Source organism: Neomonachus schauinslandi, chromosome 2 (assembly GCF_002201575.2).
Source record: "Neomonachus schauinslandi chromosome 2, ASM220157v2, whole genome shotgun sequence".
NCBI lineage: Eukaryota > Metazoa > Chordata > Mammalia > Carnivora > Phocidae > Neomonachus > Neomonachus schauinslandi.
The window spans coordinates 118967797-118988912 of NC_058404.1; the positions used below are offsets into that span (position 1 = coordinate 118967797).

Consider the following 21116-nt stretch of genomic DNA (forward strand, 5'->3'; position numbering starts at 1 on the left):
TTCCATGTTCATGGATAGGAAGACTCAATATTGTAAAGATGTCACTTCTTCTCAACTTGATCTATAGATTCAATACAATCCTAATCCAAATCTCAAGTTATTTTGTTTGTTGATAACAAACGGATTCTAAAATTTATATGGAGAGGCTAAAGACTCAGAGTAGCCAATATACTATTGAAGGAGAAGAGAAAAGTTTGAAGACTGATGCTACCCAACCTCAAGAATCACTAAAAATCTACAGTAATCAAGATAGTGTGGTATTAGCAAAAGAAAGACAAATAGATCAATGGAATAGAATAGAGAGCCCAAAAATAGAACCACATAAACGATCAAAAAGAATGAAATCTTGCCATTTGCAACGATGTGGATGGAACTGGAGGGTATTATGCTGAGCGAAATAAGTCAATCAGAGAAAGACATGAATCATATGACCTCACTGATATGAGGAATTCTTAATCTCAGGAAACAAACTGAGGGTTGCTGGAATGGCGGGGAGTGGGAGGGATGGGGTGGCTGGGTGATAGACGTTGGGGAGGGTATGTGCTATGGTGAGCGCTGTGAAGTGTGCAAGACTGTTGAATCACAGATCTGTACCTCTGAAGCAAATAATACATTATATGTTAAAAAAAAAAGAAGAAGAAGAAGAAGATAGCAGGAGGGGAAGAATGAAGGGGGGGAATCGGAGGGGGAGATGAACCATGAGAGACGATGGACTCTGAAAAACAAACTGAGGGTTCTAGAGGGGAGGGGGTGGGAGGATGGGTTAGCCTGGTGATGGGTGTTAAAGAGGGCACTTCTGCATGGAGCACTGGATGTTATATGCAAACAATGAATCATGGAACACTACATCAAAAACTAATGATGTGATGTATGGTGATTAACATAACATAATTAAAAAAATCTAAAAAAAAAAACCAAAATCAAAATATTGTTAACCAATCTTCAATAAAAAAAGCAAAGGCAATACAATGGAGCAAAGATAGTCTTTTCAACAAATAATGCTGGAGCAAGACATCCATATGCAAAAAAATTAATCTAGACACAGACATTACACCCTTCACTAAAAAATCATATTTTAATTTTAATATAGCTGACACACAACATTACATTAGTTTCACAAAATTTAACTTAAAGTTGATCACAGAGTTAAATGTAAAACACAAAACTATAAAATTCCTAGAAGATAACATAGGAGAAAACATAGATGACCTTGGGTATGGTGATAACTTTTCTGTCACAACATCATAGGCATAATCCATGAAAGAAAAAATGGACAGGCTAGACTTGATTAAAATTAAAAACTTTTGCTCTGTGAAAGACAATGTCAAGAGAATGAGAAGACAAACCACAGACTGAAAGAAAATATTTCCAAAAGAGACATCTAATAAAGCACTGCTATCCAAAATATACAAAGAACTCTGAAAACTCAACAATAAGAAAATACACAACCTAATTTAAAAATGAGCCTCAGGTCTTAACAGACACCTCACCAAAGAAGATAAGCAGATGGCAAGTAAGCATATGAAAAGATGCCCCACATCATATGTCATCAGGGAAATATAAATTTAAAAAACAATGAGATACCACTACACACCTATTAGAATGGCCAAAATCCAGAATACTGACACCAAATCCTGGTGAGGTTGTGGAGCAACAGGAATTCTCATTCATCACTAGTAGGAATGCAAAATGGTATGGTCACTTTTTTTTAATATTTTAAAAGCCAGATATATTTTTTAAAAGATCATGCCTATGGTAAGTAAATTATGTAGTGATTGAACATCAAAAAAAAAAAAGTTGATGAACAAAGAGGCACATTCTAAGAGCTCAGGAGTAGAAAAATTAGAATTCTTTTTGGTTTGGTTCTAAGGTAGGAGAAAAGGGAAACAGGTATATTAAAATTATTTTTCAGGTGAGGGCTTCTGTTAGTTGAAGCAGTTAACACTGGCTTCTTTCTCCCTGGTCCAAAGCAGTCTTTTCTCTCATTGACTTCTGAGAATGTGTTTGATCTTCCACTGTGTAGAGGTGATACATCAGGGCTACCCTCAGTGCTAAGATGGCTGGGATCACCCAGTTGGTCACCAGCTGGAATTAGAATCAACAGTAGTAATGAGAGTTTCCAAAGGCTTGGTTATCTTTGATCTTTCATCTGGATGAAGATCCCCAATGATATATGTTTTAGACAATTCCCTGGCATCTGTAGAGTGCCTGACCCTCAAAGTTTTCAGTAGCATCCCTCCAGCTTGTTGCCTTAACACTGCTTCCCCCCAACCCCCCAGGATATTCCTCCACAAACTTGGTCAAATTGTACACCTTGTGGTGCAGGATCAACCAGGTGCTCTTGCTGTGGTTGTACTTCTGGATCTCTTCCAGGATGTAGTACTTGATGGTCTGGTCCCACTATTTGGCCATTTCTAAACACAGCAAGCCCTCAGGCCATGCAGACACTAACAAAGCTGGCAGAGCCTAGCTCACAGGTCTCAGATAGCTGGGCCTGGGACATTCCTGGTGCCTGAGCCCTACACCCAGAGCAGGGTGGCCCGCACTGCCCAAAATGATTTGGCCACTTTGGAAGACAGCCTGGCAGTTTCTTATAAAACTAAACATAATCTTACCATTGATCCAACAATTGCCCTTCTTGGTATTTACCCAAAGGAGATGAAAACTTATGTCCACACAAAAACCGAACATGGATGTTTATAGCAGCTTTATTTATATTTTATCACAGAAAACAATAAAAAGAAATGGAATCATAGCTTTGGAGTCTCAAAATAACTTTCTAAAACTCATAGAAAAATAGTTTTAACAGCAAAGGTTTTTTTACTTTCAAAAATGAAACTTTTGGATGTCAAAATCCAAAACTGTGATGGATTGGGACATAACATTCATGATACAATAACAAACTCTGAGAAAATAAAAATCCTTAAAACACTAAATAAAGAATCTTTGGACAGAAGGAATAGGAAAATCAGAATTTGCCTAACCTTTACTTTTTCTGTCCATTACAAGACAGCATTTCCCTTCAAAGAGGCCTGTATCCTGACCCTATCTCAGGATGGTTTGAATAATGAATAAAGAATTTCAACAAAAAGCTAAAAATTATACAGAACTAGAAATTAAATGGAAATTCTAGAGATGGAAAGTAAAATAACTAAAAGAAAATAACACAAATATAATTTTAAAAATCAACAGAGGAATTAAACAGTATTGTGTGAGTATTCATAGCATTCTTACTTATAAGAAAAAATCTGGAACCAATACAAATATCCCTTGATTGATGAATGGACAAATAAAATGTGGTATATCCACAGAAAGGACTATTATTCTACAATAAAAAGGAATTAAATACCAATACATGCTATAACACAGATAAACTTCAAAAACATGCTAAACCAGATGCACAAGACTTCATGTCATATGATTTCATTCATATTATAAAATATTATGAAAAGGTAAATTTAAAGAAGTAAAAAGCAGATCAGTGGTTGTGACTGAAGGAGTTGAAATTGTGCTAAGTTGCAAATGAGGTTGAAAGAAATTTAAGGAAAAATCATTTGTGGTGTGCAGGATACAAAATCAATATACAGAAATCCATTGCATTTCTATACACTAATAATGAAGTAGCAGAAAGAGAAATTAAGAAAATAATCCCATTTAAAACTGCAGCAAAAATAATAAAATACCTAGAAATAAACTTAACCAAGGAAGTGAAAGACCTGTACTCTGAAAACTATATAACACCAATGAAAGAAATTGAAGGTGACACAAAAAAAAAATGGAAAAATATTCCAATGTCATGGATTGGAAGAACAAATATTGTTAAAATGTCTATAGTACCCAAAGCAATCTAAACATTTAAAGCAATCCCTATCAATACCAACAGCATTTTTCACAGAACTAGAACAAATAATCTTAAAATTTGTATGAAGCCACAAAAGACCCTGAATAGCCAAAGTAATCTTGAAAAAGAAGAACAAAACTGGAGGTATTACATTCCCAGATTCTAAGATACAGTACAAAGCTGTAGTAATCAAAACAGTATGGTACCAGCACAAAAACAAACATATAGATCAATGAAACAGAATAGAAAGCCCAGAAATAAACCCACAATTACATGGTCAATTAATCTTCAATGAAGGAGACAAGAACATAAAATGAGAAAGAGACAGTCTCTTCAATAAATGGTGTTAGGAAAACTGGACAGCTACAAGCAAAAGAATGAAACTGGACCACTTTCCTACACCATACACAAAAACAAACTCAAAATGGATTAAGGACTTAAATGTTAGACCTAAAACCATAAAAATCTTAGAGGAGAGCACAGGCAGTAATTTCTCTGACATCAGCCATAGCAACATTTTTCTAGATATGTCTCCTGAGGTAAGGGAAACAAAAGCAAAAACAAACTAATGGGACTACAACAAAATCAAAAATTTCTGCACAGGGAAGGAAACAATCAACAAAACTAAAATACAACCTACTGAATGGGAGAAGAAATTTGCAAATGACATATCCAATAAAGGGTTAGTATCCAAAATATATAAAGAACTTCTACAACTCAACACCAAAAAACAAAAATCCAGTTTTAAAAATGGGCAGGAGACATGAACAAACATTTCTCCAAAAAGACATAGCAATGACCAACAGACATATGAAAAGATGCTCAATATCATTCATCATCAGGGAAATACAAATCAAAACTTCAATGAGCTATTACCTCATACCTGCCAGAATGACTAAAATCAGTAACACAAAAAACAAGTGTTGGTGAGAGACCAACATCACAACAAGTGATGTGGAGAGAAAAAAGTACCCTCTTTACTTCTGGTGGGAATGCAAACTAGTGCAGCCAATGTGGAAAACAGTATGATGGTTCCTCAAAAAATTAAAAATAGAATTACCATAAGATCCAGTAATTCCACTACTGGGTATTCACAGAAGGAATATGAAAACACTAATTTGAAAAGATATATACACACTTATGTTTATATCAGCCTTATTTACAATAGCCAAATTATGGAAGCAGCCCAAGTGTCTGTTGATGGATGAATGGATAAACAAGATGTAGTATACGTATACAGTGGAATATTGCTCAGCCATAAAAAAGAATGCAATCTTGCCATTTGTAACAACATGAATGGAGCTAGAAAGTATAATGGTAAGTGTAATAAGTCAGAGAAAGACGAATATCATATGATTTCACTCATATATGGTATTTAAGAAACAAAACAAATGAGCAAAGAAAAAAAGAGAAAGACAAAACAAGAAACAGACTCTTAACTATAGAGAACAAACGGATGGTTACTAGAGGGGAGGTGGGTGGGGGAATGGGTGAAATAGATGATGGGGATTAAGGATTACACTTGTGATGAGCATCAGGTGTTGTACGGAAGTGTTGAATCACTATATTGTACACCTGAAACTAATATAACACTGTATATTAACTATACTGGAATTAAAATTTAAAAAGAATAAATAAAAATAAATTGATGTTTATGCAACTCTGAATTTACTAAAAATCATTTAAATGTGCATTGTTTTTCCTACACTAAATCCTAATCTTAGTGAGCCTTTGCACCAAGCATTTCCTGTCTATTCTACTATTGCTCTAGTAAACTCCCTCTCCCACCATAGCTAAAAGGCAATTTCAAATCATTTTGGAAGGCTCAATTTGCAAGTTAAAAAAAAAAAAGGTTTTTCTTGAGACAGCCATTGTACTTTGATATGCAATAGGACTTTTTTTTTAAGATTTCATTTATTTATTTTGAGAGAGAGTGAGTAACCGGGGAGGGGGGGGGGCGGGGAGGGCAGAAGCAGAAGGAGAGCAAGAATCCCAAGCAGACTCAATGCCAAGGACAGAGCCCAACTCGGGGCTCAATACCGGGACACCAAGATCATGACCTAAGCAGAAATTAAGAGTCAGAGGCTCAACCGATAGCCACCCAGGCAGTCTTGCGGTAGGACATTCTTAACTGAGCCTGTTTTTATTTTAGTGATGTCTTACTACAAGCATGTGTTACCTTAATTCCTGCTAAACTCTAATTGTTTCATCTACCCTTGCTTTTGCAGTATTGGAGCTAATGTTAACACAATAAAAAGGCAAAGACTTACTATTATTAGTGAAAATAGTTTTGACCACACAGAACCTCCTGAAAGGGGCTCAGACCACACTTGAAGAGTCACTTTATGGGAAGAAGAATGATAATAAGATAAGTTTTATAATGAGTGTCTTCAACCAAATAGTTAAACTGGATTTTAAGAAAGAAAAATGAGAAAGCGTTAAAGGTGGCATGATTTGGTAGGAAAAACAGATGGTGACCCCATTTTCAGAACCAACATGGGTGATAATTTGACCAAAGATTTCTTCTGTCTGATTTCTGAGAAAAGAGGCAAACCAGATATCAAAATATTAGAACTACCAAGACATTTAGCTAGTTTATTATAAATGAAGCAAAACATTTGAAATCTCCATAATTTTTTAAAGACACCTATATTCCATGGCCACAAAGAAAATCTTCAAAAAAAAAAAAAAAAAGGCAAAAGCAATTCCTTGTTCTAAAAGGTCCGAAGCAATATTTTTGCTATATCCAATATTTTTCCTCTTCTAGCAAAAACAAAAAGAAATAAAGAAACACATAGTAAAATATTAGAGGAAAAAGAAGAAATGAAGAAATGCAAACAGTGCATAAAATGAAGAAATATTATCAACTTTTTCTGGAAGATTGTATATTTTGTATGGTACTTGCTACTAGACATGATTGCTATCCATCTCAATATTTACCTAATAAATTTAAAAATCAAATTTTCTGCCTGGTCTTAATATATTAATTGAGTACTGCCCATGCTAGGACCAGACACAGTAAGAAGCCAAGAGGTCTCAGTCCCTTCCCTAATAGAACATAGAGTCTAGCTCTCAGGAATAAGCCTTGATTTGAATCGCTATTTACAATATGACCTTAAATATAAGCTTGAGACTAAAGATCTCTTTGCCCAGAAGGTATAAACCTGTAAACTGCAACCAAATATAGCCCACAAACTTGTTTTGTTCTACCCATGTCATATTTTATTTTTAGTTAGTTTTAATTTAGTTAGTTTTAACACCAAGTCCAGATTTATTACTACTCATGAATAACTGAAAGATATGGCAAAATGGTTTACATTTTCACATGACAACCTGCATGCAATTCACCCCAGGCCCTTACACTTCCTGTTCTTCCTATTAGTGACCCTTGTCCTTGCCCTTTTAAACCCACTGCTACTCCAGATCCCAATGTCAATTAACTGGAAAGCCAGAAAGTGGAAGATTTTTTCTCTCTTTTCTTATTTCCCAACGGCTGTTGACACCAAAGCAAAACAAACAACTGAGTCATCTTATACATATACACACATTTTTTCAGCTATAGAATGTGAGAACTAAAAATATATTTTTTAAATACAGTGATGTCATTAGGTATCTTTTCAAGCAGCAAAAACTGTAAATACAACAGTATGATATATGGGCCTATGCAATTCTTTATTTGAAGAGACTTCAAAACAGGAACTCTATTTTATTTTATGGTTATAGGCACTTTATTTTAGAGGATAATTCAGAAATACGTACTTAGTTGGCAATACAATTAATTTTCAAAATTTTCACTTCTAGGAATGAATTCCTCGGATATATGTGCTTGAACTAGTATACACAGATGTCCATCAAATATTCTTTGTAATAGTATAATTCAAGAAAAAGGTTAAAATCCATCAGAGGGCAAGGGAGTTCAGTGAACCAGAGAATTTCTCCCAGATAGCCGAACCAGGGTCTGCCAGAGGGCCTAATCAAGGACCTTAACCTTCAGCCAAGGCAGCAAATTCTTAATATTCCTGCCCAACATCATTTGGCCACTGTTATGAGCAGTGACTACTCTATATTTCCCATTCTCCCCTGTTATAAATAGTTTTATTGTGGTTATTTTGTTTCTTCTCACCAATAAAACTTGAGTGTGCTGGGGCCAGATAATTTGCCTTTTGGGTTATAGGATATCAAACATCCTATAAATGTTAAAGCCACATTTAGATCCAGCGGAGAAAACTGTGGACTTTGAGCTGGATGCAGCTTTTTTCTTATCAATAGTGAAACAAAATTCCTAACTAATATGACTCTTTGAATACTTTCCATTTCATCTTCCTTTCAAACATCATCTCATGCCAGTTCTCATTTTTATGTAGTTTCAAGATGTTCCCATTTTCTGTCTTTCCTAATTTCTCTATGTACCACCTTTTGCTTAAGGAGAATTGATCAGGCTCTCCAACATTGCATTTCACTCCTAGAACCTCATTCATTTAACTCCCACTTAGGAAGGCATAAGTCTGTTCTTAGTATCTACCTCCCTTAGATAGCTACATGAATATTTATATTTATATGCAAATGTAAAAATAAAATTGCTAAAATTTAGTCAATACTTACTACATCAGGGACTATTCTAAGGTTCCAAGCATTATTCAAATAGTTTTATTGAATTTTCACATTAATCTTCACCACAACCCTGAGTTTATCTCACTAAAGTACAAAGGTTAAGTTAATTTGACCAAGATTATGCCACTGCAATGAAGCCTATATTTGAAACCAGAAAGGAGTCTAGGCCTGTGTGTGTACGTGCATGTGTGTGTGCGAATGCGTGCATGTGTCTGCACACATGTATGTATGTGTGCACATATGTGCATGTGTATCTATACACATGTGTGCATGCATTGTGCATGTGCATGCACAGGACACTTAAATCTCCAGTGCAGAGGGCTTATTACTTCTGTCATTATAGCTGAACCATGAAAGCTTTATGACCCCAGATCACAAACACAACACAAAAAGAATCCTCTCCATGAAGAATAAATAAAAATCCCACCCTCCCAGTCCAAGAGATAAAAGGTTGAAATAAAAAGTCAGTTGCTTGAGTCCCGGCTTACACGCACCCTCAGGGCCACACCTTAGAGTAGGGAGCATAGAAACATGTAGGTATGGGTGCCCTTTAAAACAGCAGGAATTAATAAACTGTTCTTAGGCTAAGCCACGGAGATTCTCCAGGTCTTGAAGACAGTGTTTCTCAATTATGGTAGTACTTTGGAAATGTCTAAAGAGATTTTAAAAATTGTGGTGTTCTGGCCTACCCCTAGCATCTGCCCAGTATCATTTGACCATTGGCTTCAAATTATGCAGTTCTATTGGATATACATATCCACCCTGCTAGGAAAAGTCCTGTAGTCAGTTCAGCAGCTCATCCTACTAGTATGATGCAGGCTACCCAGGGCACAGGATTTAGCCTGAGTTGGAGCTCCAGATACCCAGTAGTCTGCACCTAGGGTAAATGGGGAACCAGAAATTGGAATGCAGAGTTACTGAGAACATGGCAGGAATAGGCACACAAAAAGCCATTTGGTATTGATAGAAAAAGACCACACAGTGCAGATCACAGGATTGCAGGACCACAGACAGAGGTTGTGCTTGAGGTATTCCCCCCACTTCCAGCCTGGTGCAAGCTCATGAATATTCATTTTAAAATAAATACTCTTCATTTCTTTGCACATCTGAGTTATAGTGTGAAAATATCAATCCCCTCACAGACAGAATAATACATAACAAATAGGTTACAGGAATAGGGCTTTGGAAAGTTGGGATCTGAGGGCTTTCCTTTTTACCACTATGACCTACAAGCACCCACATCCTTATGTCTGCCTTTCTTCCTGTTAATGTACATGAACCATCTCTGCTCCTTCCATCAGTAATCCTCCTACCTGTGCCCTGGCCCCCATCCCCTCACTTATTCAAACACATAAAATTTCTCTTCTTTCTCCTAAATCACTAATTTTACTGTCTATCCTGGATCATTCTTAGCAACATACAAAATGTTCTTATTTCTCCTACCTTAAAAACAAACATTAAAAAAACTCTTGTGTGTTCTCTTGTCCCTTCAGCAACTCTGCATTTCTCTACATCCCTTTATAGCAAATCTCCTCCAGGTTGACCATACTTACTTACTGTTTCAAATTAACCTCTTCCACTGTTCTGTTAAATCCACTGCAATCAGGGTAGTGCCCACACCACTCCACCAAAACTGCTTTTGTCCAGTTACAAATGACCTGCCCGTTACTAACTCCAGCAGTCAATGTTCAGTACTCATGCAACCTGACCTGTCAGCAACATCTGTCTTAGGCCACACCCTCCTCCTGGAAACACTTTTTTCACTTGACGTTCTAGACACCACCCTTCCTTGGTTTTCCTTCTCCCTCCTTGGCCAACTCCAACTCAGTCTCCTTTGTTTGTTCCTCCTCTTCAACCTCTTCAATCCACTTCCAAAGATTGAAATGTTCAGGGCTGTCCTTGGTCTTATTCTCTGCTCAATCTACACTTATTCCCCCACATGATCTCAGCCAGTGTCATGGCTTTAAATACAATGCCAACTTCATATCTCCAACCTGGGACTCCAGTATGTAACCAATCACTATGCCCATCCAATGTCTAATCGGGCGCCTCAAGTTGAAATTCCTGATCTTTCCCCTGAAACCTGTTTGACTTGTATCTTCCCCATATCAGTTAATGGCAGTTCCACATTTCCCAGAGTTCAGAATCATGCTTGACACCTCATTTTCTCTTACATCCCACATCTCACCTATCCAGAAATCCTGCTGGCTGTCTCATAGAACACCTGGTATACTCCATCCAGACACTTCTCACCACCTTATCTGCTACTGCCCTAGTTCAGGTCACTGGCATCTCTCACCTGGATTTTAGCAGTAATTGTTTAACCACTCCTGCTTCCACCCATGCTCCTTACAGTCTATTCTCAGCATAAGTAACCAGAGTACTCCTTTTAAATCCTAAGGCAGAACATACTACTTACCTGCTCAAACCCTCCAATGGCTCCATGTTGTTCTCAGAATAAAAAGTCTTGGTCAGGGCGCCTGGGTGGCTCAGTTGGTTGAGCGACTGCCTTCTGCTCAGGTCATGGTCCCGGGGTCCTGGGATCGAGTCCCGCATCGGGCTCCCTGCTCTGCGGGGAGCCTGCTTCTCCCTCTCCCACTCCCCCTGCTTGTGTTCCCTCTCTCGCTGTGTCTCTCTCTGTCAAATAAATAAATAAAATCTTTAAAAAAAAAAAAAAAGCCTTGGTCAGGAGCACCTGGGTGGCTCAGTCGGTTAAGCATCTGCCTTCAGGGGCGTCTGGGTGGCTCCGTCATTAAGCGTCTGCCTTCGGCTCAGGTCATTATCCCAGGGTCATGGGATCGAGCCCCACACCGGGCTCCCTGTTGGGCAGGAAGTCTGCTTCTCCCTCTCCCACTCCCCCTGCTTGTGTTCCCTCTCTCTCTGTCTCTCTCTGTGTGTCAAATAAATAAATAAAATCTTCAAAAAAAAAAAAAAGCATCTGCCTTCAGCTCAAGTCATGATCCCAGGGTCCTGGGATTGAGCCCCGCATCTGGCTCCATGCTCAGTGGGGAGTCTGCTTCTCCCTCTCCCTCTGCCCCTCCCCGCTGCTCATTCATTCACTCGCTCTTGCTCTCAAATAAATAAATAAAACCTTAAAAAAAAAAAAAAGTCTTGGTCACTGTAAGAACCCCCAGGGTTGTCCAGCACCTTCCCCTTCATTCCTGCTGCCACTCTTCTATCTTAATTTCTCTTCCCCTCTCATCCACTCCTCTTTACAGTTCCTACTGCATTTGCCACTAGCATCTACCTTCTCAGATGTTTTAGATGTATCTCTGCTCTTTTTGATACCACAAGACTCATCTTTGCATTTCTCTTAAATCTTGGCTCAAATGTCAATTCATCAATGAGATGACACCTGACCAACCCATTTAAGTTGTCACCCCCCCACTTGCCTTTGCATTCCCAATCCCCCTTAGTTTATTTTATTTTTTCCAAAAATGTTATCACTCCAAACACATAATTTACTATTACATGGTTTAGGATCTACCTCCTGCAGTTACAATGTAAGCTTCACAAAAATAGGAATTTTTGTCAGTAGTATTTAACTGACGTATATGCAGCATCAGAACCTTGCCGGACATATAGGAGGCACTCAACAAATATTTGCTAAGTAAATTAATACACACTTCACATTTATATACAAGTTGACTTTTTGCATCACGTAACATTTTTACAGTGACTTGCACAAGACATTTTCATACTCAATATCATTGGAAACAACTATCAGAAGGTGGGTAATATTCCAGGCATAACCATATATATTTGTGATCCTTAGCAAGTTACTTCAACCTCTCTCAGCCTCAATTCCCCCACAGGGAAAGTAGAAATTATAATTCTTATGTGTGTGCTCTCCCAACTAGGGAGAGCATAAAAAAAGAAATAGTTCTGTGTAATACACACTAGAATGTTAGCTCAAATATTGTTGTATTCTGAGGTAGACCCAGGTTTACCACACCATGGACTTATGGGTCAAACATCTATTAAATTTTTTGTAAATCCTAAGGCACTCTTTTGTCACTTTGTCACCTCCCAACTATTTTAAACTCACAGCAAAAATGAAAACAAAAGAGAATCTTTCTCAGATTTCTTTCTGAAAAATCTGAACAGTATTTCTTTCTGGAAAAAAATTATTTATAATCCATTAGAAAACAAATCCATTAGAAAAAACTACAATCCATTAGAAAAAAATTATTTTATAATCCATTAGAAAACTAGAAATCCATTAGAAAACAATCCATTAGAAAACAAGTTGATTGGCTGACACAGCCTATCAACTTGACACCCAAAGATTCAAACTGATTTCTCTATTTCACTCACTGGTAACATGTAAATATATGGTAGCCTGTTTTGTTTTCAAAACATGTTCCTGTCCCCAAATAGATTTTTCAAGACTACAGTTTCCATATATTTTTGTTAATGACTGGTATTATTTCATCTTGATTTGTATATTACAAAAGTAATTAAGTATTACTTTATAAAAGTATTACTGTCAATATGTCAAAAATATTTTTAAAGTTGTTAACTCGGGGCGCCTGGGTGTCTCAGTCGGTTAAGCATCTGCCTTCGGCTCAGGTCATGATCCCACTGTCCTGGGATCAAGCCCCTCATTGGTCTCCTGATCAGCAGGGAGGCTGCTTCTCCCTCTCTCTCTGCCTGCCTGCCTGACTGCCTACTGGTGATCTCTCTCTCTCTCTCTGTCAAACAAATAAATAAAATTTTTTAAAAAAATAAAGTTGCTAACTCAGGGAAGTCTAAGAAACAATTACTTGAATTGGCACTCAAAAGTAAATTCAACACCACAAACAGGAATTACCATAGAAAGCAAAACATAAGAGACATGTATATAAAACCACAGGTCAGTTTATTGTGCTTTTGACCACATAATTAACACTAATTACAAGGAAACACCTTACTAAATAAGAATATTATCAGCACCTTATAAATCATATAAATTATTTATATGTATATATAATTATATATAAACACAACAACTAATGCTAACATTTCCAACCAATTTATAAAGAGTAATTAGGGGAAAGATAAAACTATTGATTCTGTGTAAGTAGTCCCCCCTTATTCACAGGGGATAACTTCCAAGACCCCCAGTAGACGCCTGAAACTGCAGATAGTACCAAATCCTATATATACTGTTTTTCCTATACATACATACCTATATAAAGTTTAACTTATAAATTAGTCACAATAAGAGATTAACAACAATAGCAAAATATAAAACAATTATGCTGTGATGAAAATTACGTGAAATGTGGTCTCTCTCTCAAAATATCTTATTGTACTGTACTCAACTTGTCTTCTTGTTGTGATAATGTGAGATGATAAAATGCCTATGTGATGAGATGAAGTGAGGTGAATGATATAGGCACTGTGACTTAGCATCAGGCTGCTATTGACCTTCTGATGGCACATCAGAAGGAAGATCATCTGTTTTCAGACCACAGTTGACTGGGGAAAACTGAAACCAGGGAAAGCAAAACCACAGATAAGTGGGGGAGTACTTTATACTTGGAAAAATAAAGACTTTGAAATCAAATTCAAAATCATTTTCTAGGGCACCTGGGTGGCTTGGTCAGTTAAGGGTTGGACTCCTGATTTAGGCTCAGGTCATGATCCCAGGGTCCTAGGATCAAGCCCCAAGTCAGGCTCCCTGCTCCCATGCTCATGTGTGTCCTCTCTCTCTCTCAAATAAATAAATAAAATCTTTAAAAAAAAAGATTATTTTTTATGGACTATGATGCTCATCATGTTATTGTTAATAGTATGGGAAATACTATTAATATCTAATAGTTAATAGTAATAGGGAATAACTAGAAAACTAAATATTCAAAAATAAGAACTAAATTGGTTAATAAAGTATGGCATTATCATAAAATGTCTTACAGTGCAATAATTAAATTGTGCTGGAAAATAATATTTAATGACATGTGAAAACATGTAAAATAGGGGCGCCTGGGTGGCTCAGTTGGTTAAGCGACTGCCTTTGGCTCAGGTCATGATCCTGGAGTCCCGGGATCAAGTCCCACATCAGGCTCCCTGCTCAGCAGGGAGTCTGCTTCTCCCTCTGACCCTCATGATCTCTCTATCTCATTCTCTCTCTCAAATAAATAAATAAAATCTTAAAAAAAAAAGAAAACATGTAAAATATAAAAAGCCTAAATAAAAAGTTTTGATTGCAAACATATATGATATGAATTTAATTTTTTAAGCATGCCTATAATTAAAGATATTTACTATGATGGTTAATTTTATATGTCAGTTGGAACATGGGATGCTCGTATTAAATTAAATTTTATTTCTGGGTCTATCTGTGAGGACTTTCTGGATGAGATGAACATTTGAATCAGTTTTCTGAGTAAAGTAAATTGCCCTCCCTAACCTGGGTCAGCATCATCCTATACAATGAGGGCCAAAATAGAACAAAAAGGTGGAGGAAGAGGGAACTCTCTCTCTGCCTGACTGCATGAACTGGGACATCATTCTTCTCCTGTATTCAGATTCAGACAGGGGTTACACCACTGGCTCCCCTGGTTCTCAGGCCTTTGGACAGGACTGGAACTATACCACCAGCTTTTCTGGGCTTCCAGCCTGCAGATGGTACATTGTGGGACTCCTCAGCCTCTACAATCAAGTGAACCAGTTCCTTAAAATAAGCATACCTATAACACACACACACACACACACACACACACACACTGTTATTTCTGTTTCTGTGGAGAACACTAATGAATACATTTACCAACTCTTAATTCTTATCCATAGAGGATGGGATTATGAGACATTTTCATTTTCTCTGATTTTTTTTTTTAGTTTTCATTTTGATTTGAGAAAGTTTTCATGATAAATGGGAGTTGTAACTGCAATCAGAAAAAAATAAATAAATGTAGCAGCTATGTAGTACACCCCTCAGATCTCCCTCCAAGAACCTGCCATGAGGAGTGCATTCTGCTAATAGCCTCCAGCTGTAACACTTCCAGGATCCATTGCAGCAACTGAGTTGAGGCCATGCTCTCCCCAGAAGTCCCCACTAATGACTGAGCCTGGTGGGGGCACTGGGGCCTGGCCCTTTCTTCCAATTCAGGACTCCTCTACGGGTCATCTGTGAACAAGCTCCCCATAGGGTTGGCTGAGATTTCTCAGAACTGCTCTGTAATCTGGGACCTTCCTACCCTCCCCTCTCTTCCCATTCTCCCTGCATAGTCTCAGAGCAGCACCATCTCCTGAAGGCTTTCCCACCTGCTCCTGCTTATTCTTCCACTTTTCTTCCTCAGGCTAGACTTCCAAAAAAGCTCTCACACTCCCAACTTCATCTTGGACCTGAGCTGATGCAATCATAATCTAAAACTGCTGAAGTTAAAATTCATCAAAGGTGATCTGAACCCAGAGATCTGGACATGTAAACAGTGCCTCCTTTCCCTCCTCCCTCCTTTCTCTGGATTCCTTCCTGCCCCTATCTCTGACTTCAGTGTCTAAAGTCTTATCTGTCCTCAAAATAGGAATAAACTAAGATCAAATAAATTCTTTTACTATACCATTGATGTCAACCACAAATCCAGCTTCCAAATACTGCTTCTAATATGGAAAAAGGGAAATTACAATAAAAGAATTGATGATATCAGATCTACCCCTAACATATTGTGGAACCTGAATAAGAATACAAATGGAGATCCACAGAACAGACAATACTAAAAATGACACATCCAGCTAACAAAACTGTAAATAAATATGTCCTATCCTACTACCTTGAAAAATATACCTTGACCAAACCCTGGAAAAGTAGGTTCAAACTTCTCTCAGATTCCTCAAAGTTCCATATCAGTACATAGAGGCACTGACAAAATGATTCCCCCTTCTCTGTCTCCATCCCACCCATGGCTTACCCCTCCTCTTTTCCATGCCTAGCCTATTCTTGCTCCCCTACACTCCTTCCACATACCTATAGCCCAGGTCTATGGGTACAGGTATCCACAGGTGGACAGAGCTCCCTTCATTAGAAATGACCAAAGTCAGAGTTTTCTCAAGCCCTGAAAGTGGACTCAGACCATTTAGTTACAGAATTTCAGGGTCTGGGTCCACAGAGTATGGTTCAGAGGCAGGCATAGGTACCAGATGGGCCCACTTCCCAAGCGGGCATATCTCTGTGGTCCTACAGACTCCTATTCCTTATGGGGACAGAGGGCAGGAGGAGGGCCAAAAGGGGGAATTATGAGTCATAATATCTATATTAGTTTGCTGGGGTTACCATAACAAAATACCACATACTGGGTGGTTTAAACAACAGAAATTTATTTTCTCATAATTCTGAAGGCCAGAAGCCCAAAACCAAGGCATCACAGGGTTGGTTTCTTCTGAAATCTCTCTTCTTGGCTTGCAGATGGCCACCCTCTCACTGTTTCCTCACACGGTTGTCCCTCTCTCTCTGTTTTCTGTGCCCTACTCTACTCTTTTTATAAGGACACCAGTCAGGTTAGATTAGAGTCAACTCTAATCCTATTTCACTTTCATTACCTTTTTAAAGTCCCTGCCTCCAAATATAGTCATATTCTGAGGTACTGGGGGTCAGGATATCAACATATGAACTTAGGAGTTGGGAGGACACATTTCAGCCCATAACAATACCCAAAGAAGGGGCCCCTTTGGTCTGGGCTTAAGAGTGGTACTAGAGATTACTATATAACCTGGAGAATTTCAGATCGTGCATGATCAACAGCCACCTTGTGTAAGACTGCCTCAGACACTATACAGGGAACCTAGACCTCATGTAGTAATCTCAAATTTCTACAAAATAATGAGGCAGTAGAAAGCTGGCAGTTTGGGATGAAAGGAGTTCCATGAGTCATGAAAATTCACCCTGTGTATTCAGAGTAATCATCTTTATCCCTAGCCATCTACGGAATTTACATAAGGGACAGATACAATAAATATGAAAAAGAAACTAAAAGGCTGAATCACCTTCAACCTTAGAAAAAGCACATTCAAATCAGTGTTTATTTGTTAAGCACCAATGCCTGAATTTTTCAATATACAAATTATATCCAAACCAAGAAACCTTCTGCATATTAGTGTTCAATATATATATATATATGTGATGCTTTGGTTTAATAACAAAAAAAAATGTAATTTTTGTAAAACAGACTTGCAACTGAATGGTTGTTAGATTACTCAATCATAAAACTGTAATATTAATCAAGATCTTAAAATGCTGTTTGTTGTCTAGTCTTTCTCCAATATCCTCTTTGAATTCCCAGAGAGTATATAATCTAAACTTCTTTCAATCTATCCTATTGGGAAGGTCCCCATGAAAATTATAGAATATAATTTCCCACCCCAAATACCATCTCTTAGTGACCCCATTTCTACCTTCTTTCTCCCCACCTGACTTCCCCAAAGGTAGGCAGAATTTCCTTCTAATATCTAATAACCTTCATTGCAGTTAAATATCAATTCTTTTTTATTTTCTTCAGCAGAAATGGACAATAAATAAACATCACCTTCAAGTGCTTACAAGATTTTCTTACAGTTGAAAACATTATTAAATTGTTTCTCAGTCTTCCACTTGATAAGAAAAAGTGAAGTTTCTAGTAGCTGTATATATCATGAGCCAAAGCCAGTTATTCAGCACCTGCATTTTACTATCTGTAATGAATTCCCAGCTCTACTAGCTTACCCTATCAGGGTCATGACTTAACAAAAAATCAACTAATTGGATCAAAGATACAAACTTACAACACCCAAAACAACAACACAGAAATGAAGCAGCATAATACAACATTTCTATGCACACCTTTTTTTTTTCTTTGTGCTAAATGCCTTAGGTGTTATAGTTGAAAGACTTTAAGCTTAAAAATTTTATTGTGTTGAGCTAGGAGGAAAACAAGAAGGATGAATATTAAAGGGTAAAATTTAAAAAGAAGTAGTTAATTTTATGACCAGTAATGATACTATGATGAGATTATCAAATCAAACTGATACTGGATAAATAGACCTGAGAGAACACCTCTCTGCTAATGTTTGCTATTATCTCTACAGGTCCAGGCTCCTGGGACAATTACAGTTTTATTCTTAACCCACAAAAGAATAATGTTATTAGTACACTTAAAAATAATCTGAATGCGGGCGCCTGGGTGGCTCAGATGGTTGAGCGTCTGCCTTCGGCTCGGGTCATGATCCCAGGGTCCTGGGATCGAGCCCCGCATCAGGCTCCCTGCTCTGCGGGAAGCCTGCCTCTCCCTCTCCCTCTCCCACTCCCCCTGCTTGTGTTCCCTCTCTCGCTGTGTCTCTCTCTGTCAAATAAATAAAATCTTTTAAATAAATAAATAAATAATCTGAATGCATTTTAAAGCTGCATAAACACAAAAAGAGCAGAATAAACATGGCAAGAATAGCTAAACGCCATGGGAACCCCAAAAGTCATGTTATAAGCAGCCCTGCTCCTGGGTTCTTCACCATGTAGGACCAAACACTCCAACTGAAGGAGATTGCTTTTAATTTGGTTTTGTTTATTAATTTTGATTTTCGCTAGGTTTGTTTTGGGAATTTTTGGTTTGTTGTTGTTTGGGGGGTAGAGAGAAAATAATATAATCAGAACAAAACAAAGAAGCAAGAAGCTCACTACTTGGGACCATCTATCATCTACAATACATTGCTAACAACAGAGAAAATTAAGTCTCCCATTTTGCATCCATCTTTGCTTTAAAGAGAAAAGCCTTCACACAAAAATGGATAGAATAAATTTTTAAAAACACACGAAAGACCCCAAATAGCAAAAGCAATCTTGAGAAAGAAGAACAAAGCTGGAGGCAACATGCTCCCTGATTACAAACTCTATTACAGAGCTATAGCAATTAAAACAGTATGATGTTGGCATAAAAACAGACACAGATCAATGGAACAGAACAGAGAGCCCAGAAATAAATCCACACATATATGGACAAAATTAATTTATGACAAAGGACTCAAGAATATACAGTGCAGAAAGTCAGTCTCATCAGTAAATGGTGCTGGGAAAATTGGACAACATGTAAAAGAGTCAAACTGGACCATTATCTTACAGCATATACACAAATTAACTCAAAATGGATTAAATACTTGAATGTATTTAAGACCTGAAACCATAAAACTTTTAGAAGAAAACACAGGCAGTAAGCTCCTTGACATAGGTCTTGGCCATGATTTTCTGAATCTGACACCAAAAGCAAAAGCAATGAAAACAAAAATAAGCAAGTGAGACTACATCACACTAAAAACCTTCTGCACACCAAAGAAAACCATCAACAAAATAAAACAACAACCTACTGAATGAGAGAAAATATTTGCAAGTCATATAAGGGGTTAATATTCAAAATGTATAAAGAAGTCATACCACTCAATAGCAAAAAACGAAAAATCAGATTAAAAAATGGCAGATCTGCATAGATATTTTGCCAAAGAAGAAACAGAGACAGCTAACAAGTACATGAAAGTATGTTCAATATCATTAATCATTTGACAAGTACCAATTAAAACCACCATGAAATATCACTTCACACCTGTCAGATAGACTATTATCAAAAAGACAAACAAGTGTTGGTGAGGATGTGGGGAAAAAGAAACCCTGTGCACTGTTGGCAGGAATTTAAATTGGTGCAGCCACTATGGAAAACAATATGAAGTGTCCCCCCAAAATTAAAACAGCACTACCATATGATCTAGAAATTCCACTTCTGGGTATTTATCCAAAGTTAAAAAAAAAATCACCAACTCAAAAAGATATATGCGCCTTCTATGTTCATTGCAGCATTATTTACAATAACCAAGATAGGAAAAAACCTAAGTGCCCATCAGTAGATGAATGGATAAAGAAGATGTGGTATATACCTACAGTGGAATATTATGCAACTATAAAAAAGGAATGAAATCTTGCCATTTGCAACAACATGGCTGGACCTGGAGGACATTATGCTAAATGAAATAAGTCAGACAGAGAAGGACAAATATGGTATGATGTCTCTTATTCCACAAAAACTGTATATACGGAATCTTAAAAAAAAAAAAAAAAGCTCATAGATACAGAAAACAGATTGGTAGTTACCAGAAGCAGGGAGTATGGGGTGGGAGAAATGGGTGAAAGGGTGAAAAGTTTAAATAAACAAATAGATAAATAAATAAATAATTTAATGATTTAAAAAGTACAAGAGTTCCAAAGTCTATTTCAAACCTGTTTGCGGAACATAACAGATATGTGACATTTAGCTTATTACATTTTTGTCCATTTATTAATCCCTCACAGAAGGTCACACTCTAGCAAAGAGAGCCAGTTGATGTCAGGTAATGGGTTTCGACCTGCACTTCTGTCACTCATGTCACTTTCTCGTGTCTGAGATAAGAGAAGGAATAGCTCACCACATAGCTCCTTTAGCTCTTCAACAAATCTAAAGACATCATGTCCTTGAAATGTGGATTTTAATAAGGAATTCCTCCTGAAAATGAATTTATTTCTGTTTTCATCCTTGTAAACAAAAGGGTCCTTAAATAATTAGAATTTCAAATTCAGAGCTGGATTTAAATATAGTGCATAAATTTGTAGCTACTCTTCCCTCACTGGGGATGTTAGATAGTGTCCACTTTTTCTTCTTAACTTGTAGACTACTGTTGAACCTAACAGGGAGAA

General features: G+C 37.3%; 1 pseudogene; it reads right to left on the reverse strand.

The window, feature by feature from the left end:
• Positions 1–1938: 1938 nt before the first annotated feature.
• LOC110572133 lies at positions 1939–2412 on the reverse strand (annotated as a pseudogene).
• Positions 2413–21116: the final 18704 nt, after the last annotated feature.